Source organism: Tiliqua scincoides, chromosome 5 (genome assembly GCF_035046505.1).
Source record: "Tiliqua scincoides isolate rTilSci1 chromosome 5, rTilSci1.hap2, whole genome shotgun sequence".
Taxonomy (NCBI): Eukaryota; Metazoa; Chordata; class Lepidosauria; order Squamata; family Scincidae; genus Tiliqua; species Tiliqua scincoides.
The window spans coordinates 62,900,200-62,924,615 of NC_089825.1; the positions used below are offsets into that span (position 1 = coordinate 62,900,200).

Consider the following 24,416-nt stretch of genomic DNA (forward strand, 5'->3'; position numbering starts at 1 on the left):
GCTTGCCTCTATCGTGTTAATTAGGGTTCCAAATTATTAATATTTCTACAAATTTTGAAAGTGCAATGAAAGGTCCTTACAGCGTAATGCAATTAAGTTCCAGCTGAGTAGGCAATTATAAATAAATGAGGCTTTTTTTTTTCCGTGAGAATAATGCTGTCTGATAAACTGGTTTGTGGAACAAATGTAATGAACGAAATGCTGTGGGGAAGTTAGATATTTATGATGGAATCTTCATCCTCCCTTAGAACTTGGAAAGGGATTTTAACATCATGCTCACACTCCTTACTGATTTTTATGACAGTGGGGTGGGGGAAGGGAGATAAGAAACAAATTGTCAGCCAATTTGTTTCCTCTCAAAGTCAATTATTCCCCATAAGTTACAGCTGAAAGATATTTGCATGTTTAACTACAGCCTAGTCGCTGAAAAATCTACGCCTTCTACTCTCCAAACATTTCAATTAAGCGAATTGCGCTTATGAATGTGAAACAATTGTGTGCTTTCTGATTATTTGAAAGGATTGGGCAAGCTGATTGGAAAGAATTTGAACTGAGAAGAATGGGGGAGGACCAGGAAAGGCTCCCCTCTGAAATCCTGGAGAGCTGCTATCAGTCAGAATAGACAGTACTAAACTAGATGGATCCCAGTCTGTGAATGCTGGGCAGCCCAATCCTGAGCTTCCCAGGATGCCTAGGCTCGGTGGCACCAAGAACGGCTGCCGCCGGATCCTGCACACCCCAGGCTACCCCCGGGAGGTGCCTCAGGAGAACAAGATTTTCATCCGCTTCCCCTGGGTAAGGTAAGCAGCCCCACAATGGGGCTACCACCAACGAAAAGGTCGGTGGTAAGGTAAAGGCGCTCATGTAGGGCGCAGAGCCCTCCCCGAGTACCTTGGATCCAGTGGAGTGGAACTCTGCAGACCCGCCTCCCTCCCCCTGGCACACCTCCAGCCCGTCCCCCTCTTCGCATCACGCCTCTGTGTCATGCCTCCTCCCACCTCCTCTCCACCCCCTGCTGGCCTCCCCCCTCCCTGGAAAGCCTCCTCCCCGCCCCGTCCCCACCCCCGCTTACCGTGTCGTGGCTCAGCGGTCCGGGAGACCACCAAGCTGCGGAGGCTGGGTGACCGCCCCATGCTAGCACAGGCGGGAGCCTGGCAGTGAGGCTCGCAAACATGCCTTATGGCACGGTTGTGACAGTGCTCAGCGGCACAGAGCCGTGCCACCAAGCACAGGATTGGGCTCTGAATTGGCACCCTTTTTGGCTCGGCCCATTCAACCAGCAGCCCTAAATACTTGCTGTTTAACCATACCCACATTTAAATCAACCCAGCAGCACAACAATTCAGCTTGGCTTGAATAGAAATCTTGGAAATGTACAGTCCATTCTTTTGTACTGTCTGAGAGAGAGTTATGACTACCTCAAGAAGAAAAACTCATAAATAAGTTGGGCTGAGAGGTGCCACAGTTGTGATTGTGATTAATCTTTTTGTCCTCCAAAATCCCATCCTAGTTCTGGAGAGAATCCAAAATCCACCTAAAAGCAGCCAATTCTGTGTCCACTCTGGATGTTTCTCCCTCTCAATCAGAACCTAATCAGCCAAGATTCTGAGTTGAAAGGACAGTGCCCCATTTTACTTCTAAGTAAAGGAGAAAATGGAAATGAACACTATGAAAGGAATCAAGGTTGTTGTCGATGTGGAGCATTTATCTGGAAGTGAAAGACTGCACCCAGTTACGCAGTCTTTCACCCAGTTACGCAGTCTGATAATGGTGTCTCCATTTGCTTTTGAATGGCTCCAACAACAGAGACTTGACTGTTTGCCTTGTGCTATGGGGTATTGATCACTGAAATTTGAAATGTTTCCTAATGGTTACTTTAAATCCCATTTGGCTGCTGAAGCATTTTTTTAAAAAATGTGCCAACTTTATTATTCCATTATTGTGCAGTTTTGTATACTGTACAGTTACTTTTGATGCTGAGAACATACAGATGAAAAGTTTTTGTCCTTTGTCTTTGGTTTTCTAACTCTACCCTGATGATAGTATTCAAAAGAGTTCTGTGTAGTTTAGAAGTGGATAAATTCTCACCAAGGAAGGACAGCCCAATAACTTGTATGTTTCCTATCCAATCATTCATCTCTTTGGAAATCTAACTTCAGAAGTGTTATGTCTTCATGAGAACAGGTAGCAAAGAAATTTCCCTAGGGAGAACAGTGATGACTAAAGGTCTGCTGCTGAATATTACAACTGAAATGAATTTGTTTCAGAAAATTTCAAAATCCTCCTCTGCACATTCTAGGAGTGAGTAGTCTCTGAACAGCCTCTTCGCCTACTTTATATATAAACTTTATCCAAACATATGAAAATTTGGCAATTTCAACATTTTGTGAAATTTCATTTTCAGGATATTTTTCCACATTTATGAAAAAGTCTGTTGTGAGAAGTTTTCCTATATCCTATAATAATAGGTTAATGTTTTGGTATTTAGCTATTGGGAAAAGGAAATGGGGATAGATTCCATTCATCACACAGATCATTGATATGGTTAACTTTTTTTGAAGGTTCTGTTTTGCCAGAAGGGCAAAGGTACTTTTCGGATATGAAGACAAAATGAGCAAACCAAGGGAAAAAAGAGATAGAAGCTGGGATTTATGACAAGTAACAAGCTTCCTTCAAGCAGATAATACAAACACAGCATTCTTATGTCCCTCCTTCAGAAGTGGCCTCCCTCTGCTAGACAACTCCCTCTCATTCCCACCCTAGTGGGTCATCTGCAGTTGGCCCCATGCAACTTCCTTCTGATACCATCTCCTTCCCTCTGATGATGCTGCTGCTCTTAAATTGCATCTAAAGCCCCTTGTTATAGCAGTCATTAGCTGATGGAATCCTGGGAGGATGACTTCATCCTGGTGCTTTGTCTTGGGGTATTGTCCGTAAGTGTCCCCTGCTAAGATTAACAGGTGCAGGCTAATGGTGTGCCTCAACACTTTCCCCAAAGATTAACCCAATAATGGAGGACTGACCATCGGGGAGAAACTGTGCTGATCACTAATTCCTTGACATAACATGGATCTTCTACAATCTGCCAATATAGTTTCCATACATATTATTTTGGATTAAGACCACTAATGTGTTGGTCGGAAATGTGTGCACTCATAAGAAATATAGTCACTAAACACACATACAGGAAGAGGCTGTATCTGCAAATCCCAATTTTGTGTTTTCACTTATCTGCGCTCCTGCTGATGCGGTGGGTCCTCGTGCCCCCATGTGCACCCTCTCCTGAGGGTACCCCCATGCAACCTTCTTCTGAGGTTCTTCTGAGCCCTGCAGAGGCCATGCACGTCCACCCATGGCATCTGCCAGTTCAGAATGGCTGTTAAGGCTGAAAAAAACACTACTTCTGTTTTTATCTTAAAACTGGAAGTGATGTTTTTATGCCTTTAAAAGACATTATAAGGGCCTGGACAGCCATTGCTGGCAGCCCAGCTTCCCTTGCCTCAAGAGGCCCAAAGGTGTGGAGGGTATGGGAGAAGCATCCCATATATTTGCAGTTTTGGGTATCCATGGGCTCTGGAACACCCTGTGGATACCAGGGCACCACTGACTGCCTCCCACCCTAATGGCACTCTTGTCTAGCATAGTTTTTGTAAGTCAGTGGTCACATCACTAGATTTTCCTGTCAGTTTCCAATCTGTAAAGTTGACTCTTTGATCAGGCTGGTCTTCCCTTTGGCCTGCTCTTTGGTGAAAGTTTGTTTGTGAGAATGAATCAGAAGAAGGGCTAAAAAGTACACAACAGAGTGTAAAGTACTGTATCCATGATAAATATTCTAATGACATTGGGCACAATCATCTGGGAAGTTCTTGTGTGCACATTCCACTAAGATGAATGGGAGCCACACAGGAGCATGATAATGCTTTTGTTGCACAGCTTCTAATCCTTTCATTGTAGTTTGTTCAGGAGAACTAACTTCCTGGAGGATTATAGCCATAGGTTGGATAGAAGAACCTTTTCTTCCACTGCAGTTAAAAATCCATTTCTACACATAAGGGTTTTTAAGAAACAAAACAAAAACAATGACAAAACACATTCCATTGCAGGAAATCCTCTGCACTGAAATCTAATTTAATTTGTTAAGCTTTCATTTTGTATTCTAAAATAAACAAATCTTCTGTATTATCAATGCCAGCAAATATCCTGTCCCCATAACTTTTTATGAGTTTTGCGAATTAACAGCTGCTGATAAAATAATTGCTTTGGCAGAGGAATGGGATTGATATTTAGACAAAAAAAAAAATCCTTGCTTTTATAGCTAGTATTAAAAAGAGGAAGGCATATGAAATTAACACATGTTTTATTTGAGCTTATGACATCATGTAAGACTATTATTATACAAAGCAATCTATCAAGTGGCTTAATTTTCCTTGCAAAGTGAAGTACCCTGTTTGACAAAGAAAAAAAAGAAAAGGTTTTCATGTCAGATTATGCTTGTTCTGTGCCCTTCTGTGTAGAGAACCAATAAATCCTTATGTCCCAATGGTCACAAGGTTCATAGACCAATTGAGTTGTAGTAGACTGGGCCTTGACTCACAGGTTTAAGTACTTTATGTTGCAAATACTCTAGCTCAGTATTTTCCAAACTATGGATCTGGGACCCACTAGTAGGTCACGCCCCAATTTTTGGTGGGTCATGAAACTGACAAGGCAGATTAGGTTACCTGCATTAAGGATTAAACAACCTACTACTTGTGGAGGGGGCCACTGGTACCCAATCACCATTATATCTACAGTGACAAGTGTCTGGTTCAATGCAACTTTTTTTTTTGGTGGGTCCTGATGCTAAAACGTTTGGGAAACACTGCTCTGGCTCATACTGTATATGGAGAATGATCTTAAGCCTAAACATATCCTGTTGAGAGAAACCACAAGTTGTGCAATACGTCCCACAACATCCCTAAAATGAAACCATTGAAGATGTGGTGAAATCCTGCCAAACTGCAGTGAGTTTTTGGTCCGGTTTGGCATCAGCCATGAGTCTTATGTGCAACTTGCATTGCAATGCTTCTGATGCCTCCTGAGCCGCCCAAACCAGGACATCTGAGAGGAATTTTATCAGGCGGTACAAAGTTTCTTTTCAGCCCCTTCCCAAAAGGGAAGGGGGCAAAAGAGTAGGGAAGGGTAGCGATGGGGACAGGCAGAACGGGGATGAAACAGAGAAGGGAGAGGGTGATGACAGCCAGAATAGTCTTTGAAGCCCAGTCTACCTATGTGGAGCCCATATTTACCCACCTATGCATGCAGCTAGACATAGTAATACAGAAAACCAAACACACTCCTAAATCTCTCCAAAATCTTTTAAACATAGAAAATCACTGCAGAAAAATAGCATCATTGTATTTATTCTCACACCAGAATGTAGAGTGTCCTGTGTGTACCAAAACTTACCTCTGTAGCAGCTGTTGTCCCACAACTGTGTCCTTGAGCTCCTTCATAGTAAGCGGATCCACAAGTCAAAGAGCTACTGTTGCAGGCTACTCTCCTCCCAGATTTGACACTGTGTTAATTAAGGGGAGTCATGTATGCATTCCTTGGCCCAGTGTGTATGGCTTGCAGCAGCAGTTGCCACCACAGTGCCCTCAGCATCACTCGCAGGCAGTGAGTTTGGGTGAGATCGGAACATGTAAGATCCCAGGAAATTTCTGGGCCCCTTCCTTTGGCTCTTGGGTCCCCTTTCTGACCCTGGGCCCAGGTACAAATTGCTCCCTTTCTCCCCCTCTCATGGGCCATGGCCAAAACTACTAGATTCTGGAATCAGATCTCCTAGAACCAAACTTAAGAAAGATCCTTGAGCATGATCTGGAAAGTTACCTGAAAGCTGGAGAGTAAGTTTGGTTATGCTGAATCAATTCTAGTGGAGAATCCAGCTACTGCATTCATCTCTAACGTCACTTCTTCCAAAGATTATGGTATTATGGCTAACCAGCTGGCTTATGTCAACTAGTTTCATGTCTGTGCAAATAGGCTGAAATGTGTTAAGATGATCTCCTACCTCTTTTTTTTTTTTTTTTTTGGTTTGTGGGGAGGAGGAATAGTTTCAGCCACCATATGGCTTTTGGAAAGATTTTTTAGCTCCTCTGGTGGAAGGCTGATTCAACTGTCTGCCAACAAAATTCCCAACTAGAGTATGACATCTAAATCTTTCATTCTAAATTGCAGCAATGTCTTTTGCAGTGACGTGTCATTATAGAATCCATTTATTATTCATTACCAGGCTATATTTAGTGTCGTAGTTAAGTCATCTTATATGGGGTCTTCATTCACAGACGGAATGGAGATGGTCACTTTGAATACTCTCAGTGATTCTTATTATTTATTATTATTTTTAAATCCTCAAGACATAAAAGAGAAGATAGTGTCCTTCTGACCATATGTAATGCAAATGAATGAATTTAATTGACACTATCCCTTGTGCTAGACTATTTGATGACCTCTTTTGATGCTTCAGGACTGATCATTCCTCTCCCAAATTTGGCTCTGGGTCAAATTTTAATTTAGTAAAGACAGCCATCCTTTGCTTTTCCATTTGCATAGGACTGGTCTTTCTTTGGAGCCTGCCAGGCCTTTGTATTTTATTTCTGCTGGCATTTCTAGCAAAAGAATCTAAAATAGTAGCGTTGAAAAGACCCCCGTTGGAAGCTTTGAGAAGCTGCTACCAGTCATGGTCAGCCATGCTGAACTGGAGAGCCTAATGATTTGAGTCACTGGAAGAAAGGATGGAGGTCATATGAGATGAGTAAGGATTCTGCCATCCTCAAGACCACTCCAAATGATTCAAAAGGAAAACACAGCATTTGTCGTACTGGCCAGCTGATGTAGATCAGGCCAGGTGGCATTACGTCTTAGAAGGTGAGAGAAAGTTTAAGTAACTTCTTAAAAGAAGATGGCTGCAAGCTCTAGCTGAAAAGGGAAAGGCCTTCTTCTTCCCGTAAGGCCTTTGGGCTTCTCTAGCTTCTAGAAAAGAGACTAATGATGAGAAACTTGTGCCACTATAGCCAGCAAACATTCTTCTTTCAAGGAGGTGGAGTAGAGAGAGAAAGAAACTGCACAGGAAACAGGATTAAAGGATTTCCTCAGCATAGCAGGCAGACGCAAGAAAATCATCAGGCAGGGGAGAATTCTTTGAAACACTCAAGAGTGCTTAACACCAATTAACTAATCAAGGCATCAAAGAAAGGAATTTGGTGCCTGTCAGGTGGCTGGCACCTAACTGAAAAACTGCTCAGAAACTTTGAGCAACTGCCTGCTTGAAATAAGGCTTGTGCCTACAAATGGAGGCTTTGTGACCAACCTTGTACAAATGTGCTCAGGTTCTCCACAGGCAGCTTCATGTTTGTTTCTGCGATTTTCTCCCCCCCCCCCCACCTGCATTGAAAATGGAGCTCTGCCAAACATTACAAGTGAATCTGAGCTGTGCTTTAGCTTGAATGGTTTAAATCTGAACTAAAATATGATTTCCCCACCCAGTGTTCATATATTGACCTTTGAAGAAATTGTAAGGTTCCACCTCAGGTGATACACTGGAGAAATTCCAAGGGAAGCCCAAGAGTTTTGATAAGAATAGCAACATTTATAAATGTTTCACGTTTGAAGGTTGGCATCGAATTTTGCCTACTAAAAACTCAAAAGAAATTCAGAGATGGCAACAGTTATTCTGAAGGAAGTGGGTTTCAGCAAGATGTTGCTCAGAGAGCTTTTGAACATCTGTGACAGCTCACTCACCCATCCAGTCCAGTTGGGGAATGAGGGTCTAATCCTGAGCCTCTCACGCCAGCTCACTGCTGGCCTGTCGCAAACATGCCATTGGGCACCTTTGCAAGCCTTATCACAAACCCAGCGCTGGAGCTAGCCCAGTGCAAGCCCTGCTGGGCCAGCTCCGACACTTAACCCACGGTCCACCACCCAGCAGCTTGCCCAAACCGCCGAGTGACGGAGAGGAGAGGGGTGTGTGGGGGAGGTGGGGAGAAGGTGTTCTGGGGTGGGGGAGGAAGGGGGGCATGGTGGGGGAAGGGAGCAAGGTAGGAGGGGGCGGGACTGGAGGAGCTCATCTCCACTGGATTCAGAGCCCTGTGTGGGGCTGCACAGTCCGACGTGGGACTCCTTGGTTCTGCCCTAGCTGAAGAGCTGTCATAGAATTGAATAACCCCATTGTGAAGCTACTTCCCTTACCCGGGGAAGTTACCTCAAGGCTGTGTGGTGTGCTTAGGATGCCACAGCAACCATTTTCGGTGCTGCGGCAGCCCTGAGCACTGGACAGCTCAGGATTGGGCTGTGAGTTGGGAACTGAGGCTGACAGTTGCTGCAAAAATACAAAATACATGGGCAGCCCAATCCTATTCCCCCCCCCGGCAGTGCCAGGTATAGCAGTCCCAAAATGGCTACTGCTGTACTCCCTGGCCCTCCCAGCAACACCAGGGAGGAAGACTGAGGTCTCCTTGGGGGAAGGGGACTTTTGTCCCTTTACCCTAAGTAAAGCCCCTGCCCCCACAATGGGGCTACTCAAGTCTGTGCCAGCTATTTTGCTGGGGGATACTTGAGAAGCCCCATGTTGAGCTTTGCAGCCTGACGCAAGGCATAGGATCCATTGGTGACTCTTCACCAGCATCTTCCTGGTGCTGAGGCCTAGTGCTGACTAGTGCTGGCCTAGCATTCACATTCCTTCCTTGCTGGATGCCGCAAATTTGCTTTATGGAACATTTGTGACACCCAGTGCCGGAGGTACTCTTGTACACCTATAGAACATAACAATGTTATGATATCTGTTAGAGCTAAGCTTTAAGTGTCCCAGAACTGCACAGCCCAAGCTAAGCTGATGTATTTGGATTTAAATCAATGTGACTTCAAGTGAATTGGATTGGCCTTATACCCAAATTTGTTGGTTTAGTAGCAAAACTGAAGATCCTGGATGCTGGTCAGTCTACCACGTTTGAAGTTACTGACACTGACTTAAACTTTGCTGTCCTTTGGATCAGACTATTGTTTAATCTGTCCTTATCCACAGTTTCAACTCTGATACATCCTGAACACAGCCAAACCTGTCGACCTCAGCCAATGCCAAGGGGTGTCAGCTGGGAGAAGCAGCATCTGTGCCAAGGCCATTGGAGCCTGTGCCAGGCTTGCCTTGAATTACAGTCATTCTTCTAACAAGTTATCTTTTTCACATCTCTTCTGGCTGCAGGATGAGATGTTACAGTAATCTTAGCGCCGTGCCATTTGTAAGCTAAATTTATGTTGCCAATTTGCATGTTAAGTGCCTTACTGGTAAGAGCAGCTCTCAAAGACAGCATGTTTATACCTCCATTTGTGCTTAAATTTGAACGGTAAACGGGAGCCAAGTAAAGAACACAGATGATTTTACAGCTCTTCCTGTATACTCAAATATGGATCATTTACTTTAATTGCTGACTGGAGTGACCCTCTGCTCTGAGAAAAAGGCGGCGATGAATACCATGATGTGTCAGAATTTGCCGTTAGTTGGCCATTTGTTTCGCTTGCCCCGCAGCTCATAACCTGAGCTATATTTACATTGTTCCACCATGATTGTTAAACGTTTCATTAAAAAAAAAATTTTTTTTAACTTTGTAAAGGTTTCACGCCCTCTATAAAACATTTATGGAACAAGACAGAAGGTTGCCCATCACCCGTTACAACCACATGTCTCCTCTCTAACTATGGGCATTTCTTCACTGGCTGCTCATGGCACCAGCCACTCAGAGCTTTTTGAAAGGTAGTTGCACATGAAATTGCAACTCTCCTTCCACGCAGCATGGCAGTAGATGGAGGGTGTTTAGGGGACACAATAGATTGATCCTCCTCCCCTACCCTTTCCATTTCTCTTCTGGTCGATGGAATTCTACTATGCCCATCTCAAAATAAAGCAGAACAGAAGTATCTGCGATAGTCATTATGCTGCTGTTCCTCTGTTAATGGATTTTTCCATTAATGACAGTGGTGAGTTAACCATGGGGAAAAAATATGAATGAATAACAACTGGAGGGTGCGTGGTACACCATCCCTGTCAACAGTAACAATGCAATCCTATAGATGGTTACTCAAAAGTAAGCCCTACTGTATTCAATGGGACTTACTCTCAGGGACATTTGTAACAAAAGCTAACAAAGTGTGAAAATCCTAAACTACATTCACAGTCTATAAGTATCCTTTCTTCACTGGCTACCGTGTCCTTTTCTTCAAAATAAATTTTGTCCTCTACATTTCCACTTTTTAAAATCTTTATTTAACTAAAATTTTTCTGCCCTTCTTTTTCTCTTGGCTCTACTCCTCACCTCCTGTTTCCTCACCCCTTTTATTCATTTACTCATGTACTGTGCCTACTTTAGAACGTCCATCTTTAAGCTGGGCCCTTGCCTACACCATGCTCAACACATCCCAGAATTATCATTGTTATTTTCAGTATAGGTGGGTTCCCCATGTAAACACCACGCAACTATTATCACTGAGAAGGCAATAAATCTGGCTGAACTGGAAGAGATGTTAGGCAAATGTATAGCCGCTGTGGAGATGTGATGCTGCAAATCGCACTGGCGCCTGGCCTGTGATGTTTGCAAGTATTCAGCTTATTATTGACCTACACAACTCCCATGTAAGTTTCCACACCACTGCTTCATGTTCCCAGTTGCCACTGGATGCGAGAGGATGAGACCACAGTGGCCACTAAGTGGAGCCTTACAATGTGTGTGTGTGGGGGGGGGGGGAGCAGTCATATAGAATTACCATTTTTTTTTTAAAGTCATCATTATGGATGTGTGTGCTTTGGGTCTCAGAGATGATCTAGCCCTTTTTCTGTCACTAAAGATAATTCTCGAGCTCCATCAAATTACCAATATTTGATGCAATTTGAAGGGTCCCACTGGATTTATGCCAGCCAAAGAGCCGGTGCCAATCCAGGTACGTGCATTGGGGACCAGGCAGCGGCAGAGTAGGTCAATTTAAATAAAAAGTTTTTTACTTATTTAGCATGCAGCGGAGGCTGCACCAGCATCTCTGCATGCTCTGGGGCAGCCCAGGATAGGATTGGGCCACTTGTCTTGAATGTGCCACAATACTCTGTTGCTTTTCCTCCAGCACGCAAACAAAGTGGCTACCTGTGTGGAGGCTGTTTAATCATCTGTTCTCCGTCTGATTTCTCTTTTTATTCCTATTTCTCCCAGCCATAGCACAGATCAACCTTCCAGAAGGTTTCTCTCTATGCTTCAGCAAAATATAACCCGACATACAGAAAAATGATTCTTTCCCTGATCCACTTCTTCCTGGCCCCTTGTTTTCTCATGCCTGAAATGTGTGGTTCCAGCAGTCTGTCCTGCTACTCTTACCGTCTTACCGTCTCAATGCCTCAGCCCTTTGTGTACAATCGTGCCTCTACTGAGGTCAATCACTAACTTCCCCCTGATTTCAGTGCGGCCAGGCATGTGCCCTTAACTAGCACTTCCTTTGCTCTCGTCGGAGCCCTTTCCTCTATTTTCACAGCCAGAAATGGAATATAAAACTCCCACTGATGCTTAGCCAGTGTTAATAGAGTAGAACTACCAGATGCCATGAATTACATACTGTGCTGCTTTTACTACACTCTCAGATGTCATTCAGTTCCTTTCTTTTCCTCATTGCCAACGTTCATATCATTCATTCTTATTCAGCTGGCAGCGTACTGCAGTTGGGCTAATTTACACATGGCATTCATGGCCTGCCACAGGTTAGTGTGTTATTAGCAACTGATGATGTTAAGAATAGACTGGTGGTGTTGTTATTAAGAATTACTTGATCTTTTTAAGACTAGATTGATACTCGTCTGTTAGGATGCAACACAGACTCTAAGAGCGTAGGAATTGTCCTTCTGGAGCAGACTCTGCCATCCATCTAGTCCTCACATTGTGTTCCTGAATCACCGACCAGATGCTTATGGGAAGCATCCAAGCAGGCATTGTTTGTCCCCAGCATCTGGTGTGCAGCAGTACACAGCCTCGGAACATAGACTGTCAATTTAGGTATCATTGTGTCAATGAAGCCACAGTGATTTCTGCACAGCTTCTCCTCACAATCTCCTGCCTACAGCATCACAAGGTTGGTTAGATGGGGCAGCAACCTTCATGCTGCTTTCTGTAGAGGGACGTATGTCAGTGGCATAGCTAGCAGGGGGTGGGGGCGGTCTGCCCCAGGTACCACCCTTGGGGGGGTGTAACACCACAAATGCCCCAACATCACTAACATCACAAAGGTTCAGAGTAACCCCATCATGCTATATACTGTTGGATGCAGAATTTCCAGCGGAATACAATGCAAAAAACCAGATTGAAATATCTCCTTTCCATCAAAAGTTATGGCCAAAAAACTGGAAACCAAAAAATGCATGGAACCCTATGGAAAATGAACCTGAGCCATATCGCGCTTTTACTTGCAAGTAGGCAAACTTGCCATAGTTCATCGGAAAGAGCAGGCTGAGTGACACCAGAGTGGTTCCTATCCAATGAAAACAGCCCCCAAAAAGCACCCAAAATGGAAGTCCCTCCCTTCAAGCAGACAAATGTATGGAGCCCTATGGAAAGTGAAAGTAAGCCATAGGGTCACGTTTACTAGTGAGTAAGGAAATGTGCCTTGGCTCCTGGTCAAGTCAGGCAAAGAGAAATGCAAGGCTAGCTGCATGGTCCCCATCCGATAAAAGTGGAGCTCAACAAATGCTCCAGAAGGCAGCACCCCCCCCCCCCCAAGAATAAACCAGAGGCTTGAGCTGGTAAGCTGGGCACTGAGGAGGGCTAAAAATCTCACTGATTTATTTGTGGGAGGGGGGTGTTATTGCAGGCAGCAACCCCCACTCCCAAAGAATAAGCCAGAGGCTTGAGCTGGTAAGGTGGGCACTGGGGAGGGCTGAAAATCTCACTGATTTATTTTTTTTTTTTTGGGGGGGGGGTGTTATTGCAGGCAGGCTACAGAGAAAATTCACTTGGTGAAACAGGGCTGGCTTCCCCTTATTTATCTTTTTCTTTAGTTTAATTATTTATATTTTGCTTGATGATGTCACTTCCAGCCATGACATCACTTCCAGTGGTTCCTGGACAGATTGTCATTCTAAAAAGTGGGTCCCAGTGTTAAAAGTTTGAGAACCACTGCCTTCTCAAAATAGGCCAATGAGACATCCGGGGGGGGGGGGCGTGACACCCTAGTGACCAAAATTCTGGAAATCATGGCTTTTTGGAATAATACCATCATGTTCTATACCATTTGATGCAGAATTTCATCCATTCCTTGTAGGGAAATATTAACTGCATTTATTTTTCTGGCCATTACTATTATTCATTCCATGTCATGACTATTACTATCTCTGTCTCAACTACCTCACAGGGTTGTTGTGAGGACAAAATAAGGGGAGGAACCATGTACACCACCCTGAGCTGTTTAGAGGAAGGGTGGTATAAAAAGTAAATTAATTAAACAATATAATTAATAATTAATAATTAAGTCATATGGGGTGACAAGAATTTATGGGCCCCAGATGTCAAATGACCTTGCTATGCTTCTGACGTATGTATATACACTCCCCATGGCTAGAGCCCCGTTGTTGTGTTTGGGCAGAGAACATGACAAATAGGTTTCAACAGAAGAATGTCATAGTCTATATCTTGGTGGTTGCTTCACAGAAGAAGGAAGAGCTCAGCCTTCTCTTCTCCAAGGGCACTGGGCTCAGAAATTGAAAGGGAGTGCTGTCTCCAAATCAAAGTTTCTCTTATGCTCTGGAGCTGCACTGCCCTCACCTCCGGAGGCTTTTCTGAGCCTCGCAGAGGCAGTGCACATCCACGCACTGTCTCTACAAGGCTCAGAATGCCCAAATCACGCGAGAGATGGGATTCAAGGAAACTGGAAGTCGCATCTCTTGTGCAATTTGGACATTCTGAGCCTCGTAGAGACAGTGCATGGATGTGTGCTGGCTCTGTGAAGCTCAAAAAAGCTTTCAGAGGCAAGAGGAGCAGAGCTCCCCTCAGCTTTAGAGGCTTAGGGGTGTGTGCAGGGACCAGCAGTGGCATCACATAGGTGCCCCATCGCTAGTCAGAGTGTCACAAACCGGCAGTCACCTATAATGTGTTACCATAATTCTGTTCTTAAACCATTTATTATTACAGGCTTGTGTCTGTGTGAGTACTGGCCCATCTATGTCTGGCCTAGGCAACTCAGAGCCCAATCCTATGCATGTCTACTTAGAAGTAAGTCCCATTATAGTCAATGGGGCTTACTCCTAGGTAAGTGTGGATAGGATTGCAGTCTCAGTCTACTACTGTGAAGGAAACCAGAGTCTTGAGGCATGAAACCCTGGAGTTTGGGGGAGCTCAGAGCTTTCAACGACTGGGGAGTTAAGTATGTAGGACTTCAGCTTCCCATTGGCTGGAGGTCTGACTGTTAGAAGGGGTGGTGGCACCTACCGTAGGGTGGTTTGCCCTGAGAAATCATACACCCACCTGATGGGATGTTTTGCTAAGTGGATGTGCACAAGAACTTCTTCTGTGTGTGTGTGGGTGTTTCCTATCTGCAACTACTATATCCTGCTCTCTCATGTTGTGCTAAAACCTTTGGGATAGAGGGAACACAAGAAGAAAATGGTAGCATACATATCTGACTTACTGGGTGTGTTGCGCCAGTGAACCAGGAGTGCATATGATAATTCTGGGAGACATGAGGAAGACCATGTCATGGTGGTTTTTCTGCCTCAAATTAATAAACTTGTAAAAATTGTATGACATAGCATTGTAAATGTTTTAGGTTTACAGTTAAACCTGCAGTAAAAAGCTGAAAGCACGTTTGTTGCGTACAAAGAATGGGTCATCTTCAAGGCCTTCTCTTCAGAGGGACAATCAGGTGTATTTCTTATAGATAGGATACAGTAAAAAGAGTATTGCTTTGTAACACAAGAATAAAATCTCCCGGGGCAAGATGGATATCACTTCTTTCTACAGACTTGACTTTATTTGGATATCCCTATGGTGCCCTGAAAGTAAGACAATTCCTCCATTTTCAAGACAGCACAGAGCTTATTTTCCCAGAGTCATGTGATCATTTTCATTTAGGGATCCCATCAGCTATTATAGTCATTTAAGTACACTTTTACTCAAAGTGTCTTTGTCAAACCAGTAAGAAGTACCAGGCCGGTTTTAGAAAGTCAGTGTCACTATAAGAAGAGAGTAACATAGACTTGTGGTGTTTTGCAGTAATTGTTTACTTGCAATTACAGGTAGAACAGATGGGAAGCAAGCAGACACATAGATCAGCAGCGTGTTGCAGACTGAGCCCTTCGCTCCATGTTGTCCCATGTCAACCCAGACCCATTGAAAACTACAAGATGCAACCTCCTTTCCCTGCCTTCTTTCCCTTCTCCTCACTGCCTATATCCTTAAGGGCACAATCCTAACCCACTTTCCAGTAGTGACATAAGGGCAATGCAGCTCTGAGGTAAGGGAACAAACATACCCTTACTTTGAGGAGGCCTCCGTGAGTGACACCCAACTGCAGTATGCAGCATATATCCCATTGGCACAGCTATACCAGTGCTGAAAAGTTGGTTAAGATTTCAGCCTTAATCTTCCTTTTTGGATAGTGTCACCCCCAGTAACAGGGCCTTCAATGTTCTGGAAGCCAACTGCATCATTAAAATGTCTTTGCTTTGGTAAATAGAGTTGTAGACCCACCACACATTAGTATTCCTAAAGCAGCACCTTGCAACCTCCTTTCCTATAGGTTGCTTCTTAACAACCAGCTCCAAAAAACCCTGGTTTGGGGTTTTTTTTTTTCCCCTTCTTTGGCCAAATTCACACTGCTTTTTTTCTCTCTCAGATCAAATTCCAAAGCTGTTTCAGCTTTGACCTGGCTAAGCCTGTGTGTCATTTCTAACTTGGTTTGATTTCCTCTTAATTAGCATGGACTTTGAGTAGCCAAGCCATGCCAAAGCAAAATGGGCCCCTTGTATAACAAGACACTTGTGGCCCATAATAATATGCCTAATATCAATTCTGGCAGAGGCAGAATCCAAAAACACAAAAATGACACCATCACAATATATTCTGACCCATAGTATAATATCTGTAATATCCTTGGAAATGCAAGCGCTGTTCATATTGCACTAAAAATAGTCCTTTGTTTTGAAAAATCAAATGTTCTTATGCACCCTTTATTCAATTACCAGATACGTTTTCAACCTCCTCTAGTGGGTTTGTATAAAAATGTACTTTATATTAAAGTACAGACATAATATTATGGACATATATAACAGGTGGACATAACATTTAAGGTTAAATAAAGTGACATTGTTTTCATGGAGGCAGCCACTATTTTACCCACACAGCTGCACAGCAGCCCAACACCCCAGGGTACTGAGTAATTAAACTGGTCCTACAAGGACACACAGCTGTGTGAAGAAGGTCCTGCTAAGAACAAAACATTAAAAATACACTTTATTTTATTTTTAAAAAACACTTTATTTTATTTTTAAAAAACACAGTGAAAATCAAATGATGAGGCAAAATAAGGCAGCAATCCTGAGGCACCTTTGGGGGGCACAAGTCCCTTGTGCTGGCCCAGGAGGGTTGCAAACATGCCATAAAGCACATTTGCACCTGTTTTGCCAGATTCCCACTCCAAGCCTCACTTAAGAACATAAGAACAGCCCCACTGGATCAGGCCATAGGCCCATCTAGTCCAGCTTCCTGTATCTCACAGCGGCCCAACAAATGCCCCAGGGAACACACCAGATAACAAGAGACCTCATCCTGGTGCCCTCCCTTGCATCTGGCACTCTGACATAGCCCATTTCTAAAATCAGGAGGTTGTGCATACACATCATGGCTTGTACCCCGTAATGGATTTTTCCTCCAGAAACTTGTCCAATCCCCTTTTAAAGGCGTCTAGGCTAGACGCCAGCACCACATCCTGTGGCAAGGAGTTCCACAGACCGACCACACACTGAGTAAAGAAATATTTTCTTTTGTCTGTCCTAACCCGCCCAACACTCAATTTTAGTGGATGTCCCCTGGTTCTGGTATTATGTGAGAGTGTAAAGAGCAACTCCCTATCCACTCTGTCCATCCCCTGCATAATTTTGTATGTCTCAATCATGTCCCCCCTCAGGCATCTCTTTTCTAGGCTGAAGAGGCCCAAACTTAGGGAACTTATGCCCACTCTAAGCTAATTAGCTCCCCTTTCATTCCCCAACAAATGACCCTGGTTCTGCCCTGCAGTCCTGCTGGACCCCACCTCCAGGGTAGCTTGCCAGTTCAACCTGCAGAGGTCCTCTCTCCTGCCAGCAGCCTTCTGCCACTATAGCAGACCCTTGGTCCTCAGCAGGTCTTGGGCACAGCAGCCACACACCAAACTCCAGTGTCTCCAGCAGTCTGTTAGTCAGTCCCTTAGTCACAAAGTCAGTCAGAGTATCCAGGGCAAAGTCAATAAGCCTAGTCACAGTCCAAGGTCAGATTCCAAAGTCAATAAGCCCAGTCAGTCTCATCTCCTCCCTCCAACCTGCACTCCTTCTGCAACCCACAAACCCTTCCTGCCTCAGGTGTTCCTTATATCCCTGAGGGCCCTATTGCCTTCAAGTGGCTGCAGCTGTGCAGCACACTCTGCTGGATGCCCAGGCCTTACCCCTAAAGGGGCCACTGCTGACACCACATCTACCTCCTCACCAGATCTTCCGCGATTCCAATACATTACCTCCTCTAGAGTTGACTGAGCTGGCTCACGGAACCTCCGCGCCAACTTGCAGAGGAAGTCTTGCATAGGCCAAGCTTGGCCAATGCAAGGCTCTGGAGTGGACAGGGAAGCGATGGGGCGGAAGTGGGAGGAAGGCATTCCAGGGCAGAGGGAGGTGGGGGTGGTGGTTGGGGAGCGGGAGGCGGGGCTGGAATCTGGCTGTTATGCCAGATTCAGGCCCCCATTCCTGAGCAGCACAGAGTGGCTACAAGCCACTCTGCTGTCCTCGGACTTATGCCATCTCAGGAGGTGGCGCATATCTGAGGAAAATCATTGGGGCTGCAGTGGCTTCCAGCACATGATAGGATTGCACTGCACGTGAATGAAAATAAAGCTAATAAAAATGAACAAAAGAAAATTTAAAAAAACTTCGTTTTCTTGATCATGCCTACATGCTAGTCATATTGTGTGATTAGCAGCCTAAGCCTCACCTGTGCTGGAATAGACACAGAATAGAATAGTGGTCTGTGCTATATCTAGCACAGGTTAATTGCAGGCTGGATGTCACCTCAGGGTAATTTTGCCCCTTACCTCCTATTCTGCCCACACACCATCCTCTCCTATCCCCTTCGCTGCCTGGCACAAACCTGCCCTGTTGGGCTGGTTCAGGGTCTGAATCTGGCCCTCCCAGGCTGGTGTGGGCCTCCACATCAACCCTGCCAACTCCCAAGTTGGCACAAACATGCTTCAAAGCATGTTTGCAACAATTGGGAGCCAGAGCAGGGGGTCTAAGCCAGCTCAAAATGCTGTTTGGATTGCGCTCAGGCTGCAGTTCTAAGAAAATGCTACTAAAAAAACCATTAGCGTGACCCAGCGCTAGAGACAGATTATCTCCATCCAGCCTCATGCAGCCAGGCTGAGGTTAGGCTGCTGATTGGTCTGGCAGCCAGGGGAGGTGTGACCTGAGCTCCAGTCGGGCAACTCCATCTGTCCTTCAGCTAGTTTGAGATTAGCTGGCCACTCTCTGAGGACTGGGTAGGAATTTTTTGCTATCAACCAGATTGGCCAAGGTTTGGGGAATGTTCTCCAAAACTGTCCGAAGTGTTCTGAACTGTCAGAATGCCAGCTGCAAGGGAGGGCAGCAGGATGCAGGTCTCTTGTTGTCTTGTGTGCTCCCTGAGACATATGGTGGGCCACTGTGAGATACAAGCTGGACTAGATGGGCCTTTGGCCTGATCCAGTGGGGCTCTTCTTATGTTCTTATAGGTTTGATAGTTTTTTCACCTACCCCAGACTGGTGAGGTTGAGGAGGTAGTTAGGGAATAATGCCAAACTAACATGGGTCACTTGGCAGGTTGTGTGTGAGACCAGGTAGGCAGGAGTGAAATCTCGGTATCCAACTAAAGTCAGCAAATTAGAGGGGTGATCCTGCCTGCTCTTGTGATACCTGATCGGCTCTAAGAGGCGGGCAGTTAAACCCCACTACTGGACTCTCAGGCAGTGTGGGGTCTTCCCCACAAGCGTGTCTGTCCAGCTGGCTTGCCCCTATGGGAGTGGTAATGATAGGCTGGCTCCGTTAAGGACGAAGGGTGGCTTTGAGTCTGTTGGTATGCCCTATAAGCAAAGAGGGAGGCAGATGGCTAGAGCCGTTTCCCCCAACTTAGTGCCCTGCACTCTTTGTTAAATGCAGCTTGTTTGGCAGCATGCCCTGCTGCAGTTTTGTGTTGTGACATTAGTAAAGTGACCCATTTAAATCCAAGCCGCACTCAGGTATCTTCATTTGCGTTGGGGTAAGGGTAAAGTTTCATCATATGCATTTGGACTTACTTCTGAGAAACATACTTAGGGCGCAATCCTAACCCTTTATGTCGGTGCTTTCCAGCACTGACATAAGGGCAATGCAGCTCTGAGGTAAGCGAACAAACATTCCTTTACTTTGAGGAGACCTCTATGAGTGACACCCAACTGCAAGATGCAGCACACATCCCATTGGCACCACTATGCCAGTGCTGGAAAGCACTGACATAAGGGGTTAGGATCGTGCCCTTAGGATCACACTGCCAGCATGGCTGCCACACAAACATATTTATTAGGGCTGAATCCTGTGAATTGAATGGGATTCACTCTCCCCATTCATGTGGAAATAATATGCTTGGGAGCAGGCTGCACACTACAGCACATCTTTTTTGTGTTTGATGTGGGCATAGAGTTTTGGAGAACTTCCCCCATTTTGTCTAACTCAATTCATCCTGTTTAGTAACCAGAGGCTGCATCCTGTAGTAATTGCTTTCATTTTCACTACTAGCTTTTAGGTAGAACTGGAATGAGAGTGATAAATCAAACGAAATGGTGAAGCCTCTCAGAGGAACATCAAGTGAATACTTACTGCTGGGCAAACACCACACTATCCATCTGGAAAGTGGTGGGAAAAGCTCATATTTCTAGCAAGTGACAAAAATGTTTTGGATGATGTTGCTTGAAAGCCACCAGTACCATAAAACTGTCACAATTGTATTATTTTTATTGTTAGTCCAACAACCAGAGGCCAACACCCTAAAGTACAAAATTGTGGAAGACTTCCATGAGTCTACAGATAGTTTATTCGGACCAACAAATCCCGACTTTTGCTGATTTCTTTGTGGTGTACAAAGAAAGTACAAAATTGTGGAAGACTTCCATGAGTCTACAGATAGTTTATTCGGACCAACAAATCCTCAACTTTTGCTGATTTCTTTGTGATGTTTTTAGGCCCGTAAAAATGCATAATAAGAATGTTGTAATGTGAAAGAATTCTCAAAATGCTCTCGGCTTTCCAGCACCTTCTGAATGTATTCATTAAACTTCAGCCAAATATCAGAAAATACATCTAATCAAGATGAACCTTACCAGCCACAGAAGCCCCTGTCAGACTACAATGCTGAGACATTTTGTTAGGAAGACAAAATCTCCAGCATAGCTGATAGAAACATGCTAATAAGGTTTTCAAGATACTTCTCTACTGTAAAATTGTTAACGTCAATATGTAGAATTGGTTTGTTACTGTGCAATAGTTAAGGGGGAGGATGTAATCATTATTTATTACTTAGACTACCATAGATACTCATGTATAGTACGTGAAATTTTTGCCAAGTGATCAAGCTCCATTATCACTTCGCCTTATCTCTGGGCCAATCAGAGGGCAGAGCCTTTCAACTCGGAAAAGTTCTCATTCTTGCTAAAGCAGGCTCATCTGTTTCTATAGCAGTGGTTTTGCCTCGGCTTCAGGGCCAGAGGAGGCAGGCAGCAGCCCTGCTTGGGAGAAGCAGCTACTTTGACTCTGGGGGGGGGGGCACTTTGCATCTCCTGCTATGAGCTAGAGAAAGGCTGCAACCAGATCCTCCTTTACCTGGGAGTAAGCCCTGTTAACTATTCTAGGGCTTTCTTCTGAGTAGACACGCCTAGGATTGGGTATCAAGTCCCTTGTCTGCCTTGCCTGCTGACTGGGCAACCAGAAAAACCTGGAGGAGGTCTGGGCGGAGTGAGAAGGGGAGCCAGGGGCAGGCAAGCAGGTAGGAAGCCAGTGAGTTTGCTGAGGCTACCAGCCTAAGAATGGGCTGACTGAAGTCCCTTTTCCTTGCCACAGTTACCTGCAGCTCCCCAAATTGACCCTCCCTGCCTCGCCTTTGCTTTTCAGAGGAGGGGCGTTGGGCCACAACCCTATCCACATGTTCCTGGGAGTAAGCCCTATTGACTATAATGGGACATACTTCTGAGTAGGCATGCCTGGGCTGGGCTCTCAGGTTCCTCTCCAAGCCCACTTTCGTGGGAGTAAACTCCATTGACTATAATGGTTCTTACTTCTGAGTAGACATGCCTAGGATTGGGCTTTTTTCTGAAATACAGGAGCAGGGGGGGGGGGAGAATGTGAGGCAAATGATTCTGTACCTTTGGAAGGTGTGGACCAGTGAGGTGAGGGACAGTAGGAGAGATGCTAACTGCAATTATGAGATGGGGGGAATGTGCCTGAGGGAGGGGGTGGGAGAGGAGGAGAAAGAAGTGCCAATCACTTGCTCCTGTATTTGAGAAAAAAGAGTGCAACCAAAAGCCCAATCCTAGGCATGTCTACTCAGAAGTAAGTCCCACAGGCACATCCCCCCCTAGTCTTTTGCTGCAACCCTAACCACTTTTTCCTGAGAGTAAGCCCCATTGAACAAAATAGGACTTACTCTTGAGTAGACTTGGTTAGGATTGTGCCCTTTGTCATGTAATGATTGAATTGTATTAATTAAAAATTAATTGTAATATAGTAATTTAATGTAAGCAAAAAACTGGGAGTGTGCCTTGACAATTTTAGTGCCTTTGACAATGTGCTGTGAGCTGAAAAAAGGTTGAAAATGACTGTTCTATAGTAAATTTTCTGGGAAATTCCAGCCAAAGTTAACCTTTTATTCTCCTCCGTTCCCTTTTGCTGCTGCATCCTGGTTCCTTTTTGGAAATGCAGGCATTCGGCAGAAGTCTTTTTTTTCAGCACCAGGATGGGATTCTGCTTTCCATCAGAAATTCAGTTCAGGCTACAATTCAATGCACCCTTACTTAAGAATAACACCCATGGAAAGCAGAGGATCTACTTCTGAGTAAAAAGGGTTGCAAATATATGCAGCTGCATCTCTCTGCTGTGAATTGAATTGCACACTCCTACCCTGCACATGCCTGATCTTGTCTGATCTCAGAAGCTAAGCAGGGTCAGGCCTGGTTAGTACTTGGATGGGAGACCGCATGGGAATACCTGGTGCTGTAGGCTTATACCATAGTCTTTCGAGACTGAAGGTTGCCAACCACTCCCAGTTATGTGTTATGGGTTGTATGTTCTTCTGGCTTAACACACCAGACACCTGAAAGGTGGATTTGATTCCTGGTTCTCCTGCAGTGGTTCTCAACCTTTTACACTTGCATATCCCTTGGTAGCCCATTTCCATAAATTGTACCCTTCATATTAGCAAAATGTTTGTAATTAATAAGACAAGCCCTCATCTCCTCTCTATGAAAGCCCAGACTTCATGTATTTATCACAGTGTTTTCTCTTTTTATCTGTTTGAAGAACAGAAGACTCTGCCTTTGCACTGTTTTGCACCAGAAGTGTGCTGAGAAATTCTGGGTGATTGATCACTTTCCCTATTACGTTTCAGCTTTTTTACTGTGCTGGTTTTCAATCACTGGTTCATACATGAATTGATGACCAAAAACTAGCTATTGGTGGGGCTTTCACAGTCAACTAGCTACCTCCTTTCCTGCCTTGCTGGTCCTTGCAAGGCATTCCTGCCTTGCAAGGCATTCTGGAGCATGACCTGCCTTTTACTGCCATTATTCCATTCTTTTTCAAGCACCCCTAAAGGTCCCGTTGAGTGTCCCTGGAGTACATGACTACCAGGTTGGGAACCACTGTTCTACTGGTATGTTGTTTACAGTGCACTTACTCTGATAGTGTTTACAAAAAGGTGGTGAAGACCAGAATTTAAAAAGAATAAAAATGTATCTTATGATCTTTTACTATGTTTTTAATAAATTAGGGACTACAGTTCTTAGGTAACAATTAGTGGTAGGTTATTTTTCAGGATCTGGCCTTTGGTAAAATCAGACAAAACTATAGTCAGACACCCCCCCTAAATTTAACCCCCCTAAGTTTAACCCCCGACTTATCCGAGGGTCATAGAAAATTCCATGATTGTTGGCTCAAAACCTGCCCTCGACTTATCTGTGGGCAGGTTTTGAGCCAGCAAAACCTCGATTTGTGGGCGAGTGTCTGCGATAGTTCTTTTATTGGGGACTCAAGAAGAAAATAGCATATTAAGAAAATGATGTCTGTGAACATGCCCGAAAGTTCACATGGAGTTACTAGAGCAGAGAGAGGGTTGCAACTCCTGCATGAATATTTGAGTCACTCTGCAGATTAAAGTTGTATTTTACACCGCTTCTCAGTTCCAGGGCAATAAATGTCCACTGTCAATCTGAGTATTATTGGGCCACAACTGTACATCTTTGATGCCAAGTACTGCAGTCACTATTTCTTATGCAAACCCTGTCCTTTGATTTAAATACATGAACGATTTAATAATAAGCCTGCTGGTTTCTGCCCAGCTACTTCTTCAAAACCTCAGGCTGGGCAAAGCCTACTGGGGAAGGAAAAGCTCCCAACATGTTCTGCCCAGGCAATATATTTGAAGAAATGGAAGGCTGGGAGCTGTCAGGTGGCAATGCTTATGGTAAGGGAGTTGGCCAGTCACTCTGCCTCTGCCAAAATAGGATTTGTTTGTTCCTGAATCCCTTTCACCTTCCTAAAACTATTGTTATGTTTTGATCTTCAGCAGTTCATCATTTAAGAGCAAACTAGATTGAGTGCACCCAAAACTCTTCTAACATATTTTGCTAACCTGTTCTCAAATGGATGGCAAGTTCTCTTGCAGCCCCTCTTCCCATTCAATCTTTTCCTTTGTTCTGCCCCCTCTTGCTCTTTAGAACAAAGGCAAATCCTATAGAAGGCACCTTCTACCCAAAGCTAGACTTCCAAGTTACCAACCTCTGCTAAACATCTTTTCTTAAAATGTAAAATGGAATTCACTTTCCCCCGTCATGAATATACATGTACTGTGTCTGGGACACGTGGCGCTATCAAGGAATGGAACAAAAGAAAATGCTTT

At 44.5% G+C, this 24,416-nt stretch overlaps 1 protein-coding gene and 1 pseudogene across 1 annotated transcript in view; both read left to right on the top strand.

Moving 5' to 3' along the window:
• Positions 1-24,416, top strand: part of CNTNAP2 (contactin associated protein 2) — a 1,320,279-nt gene that overhangs the window by 193,159 nt on the left and 1,102,704 nt on the right. The window lies entirely within an intron of this gene.
• LOC136655038 (5S ribosomal RNA) lies at positions 22,405-22,522 on the top strand (annotated as a pseudogene).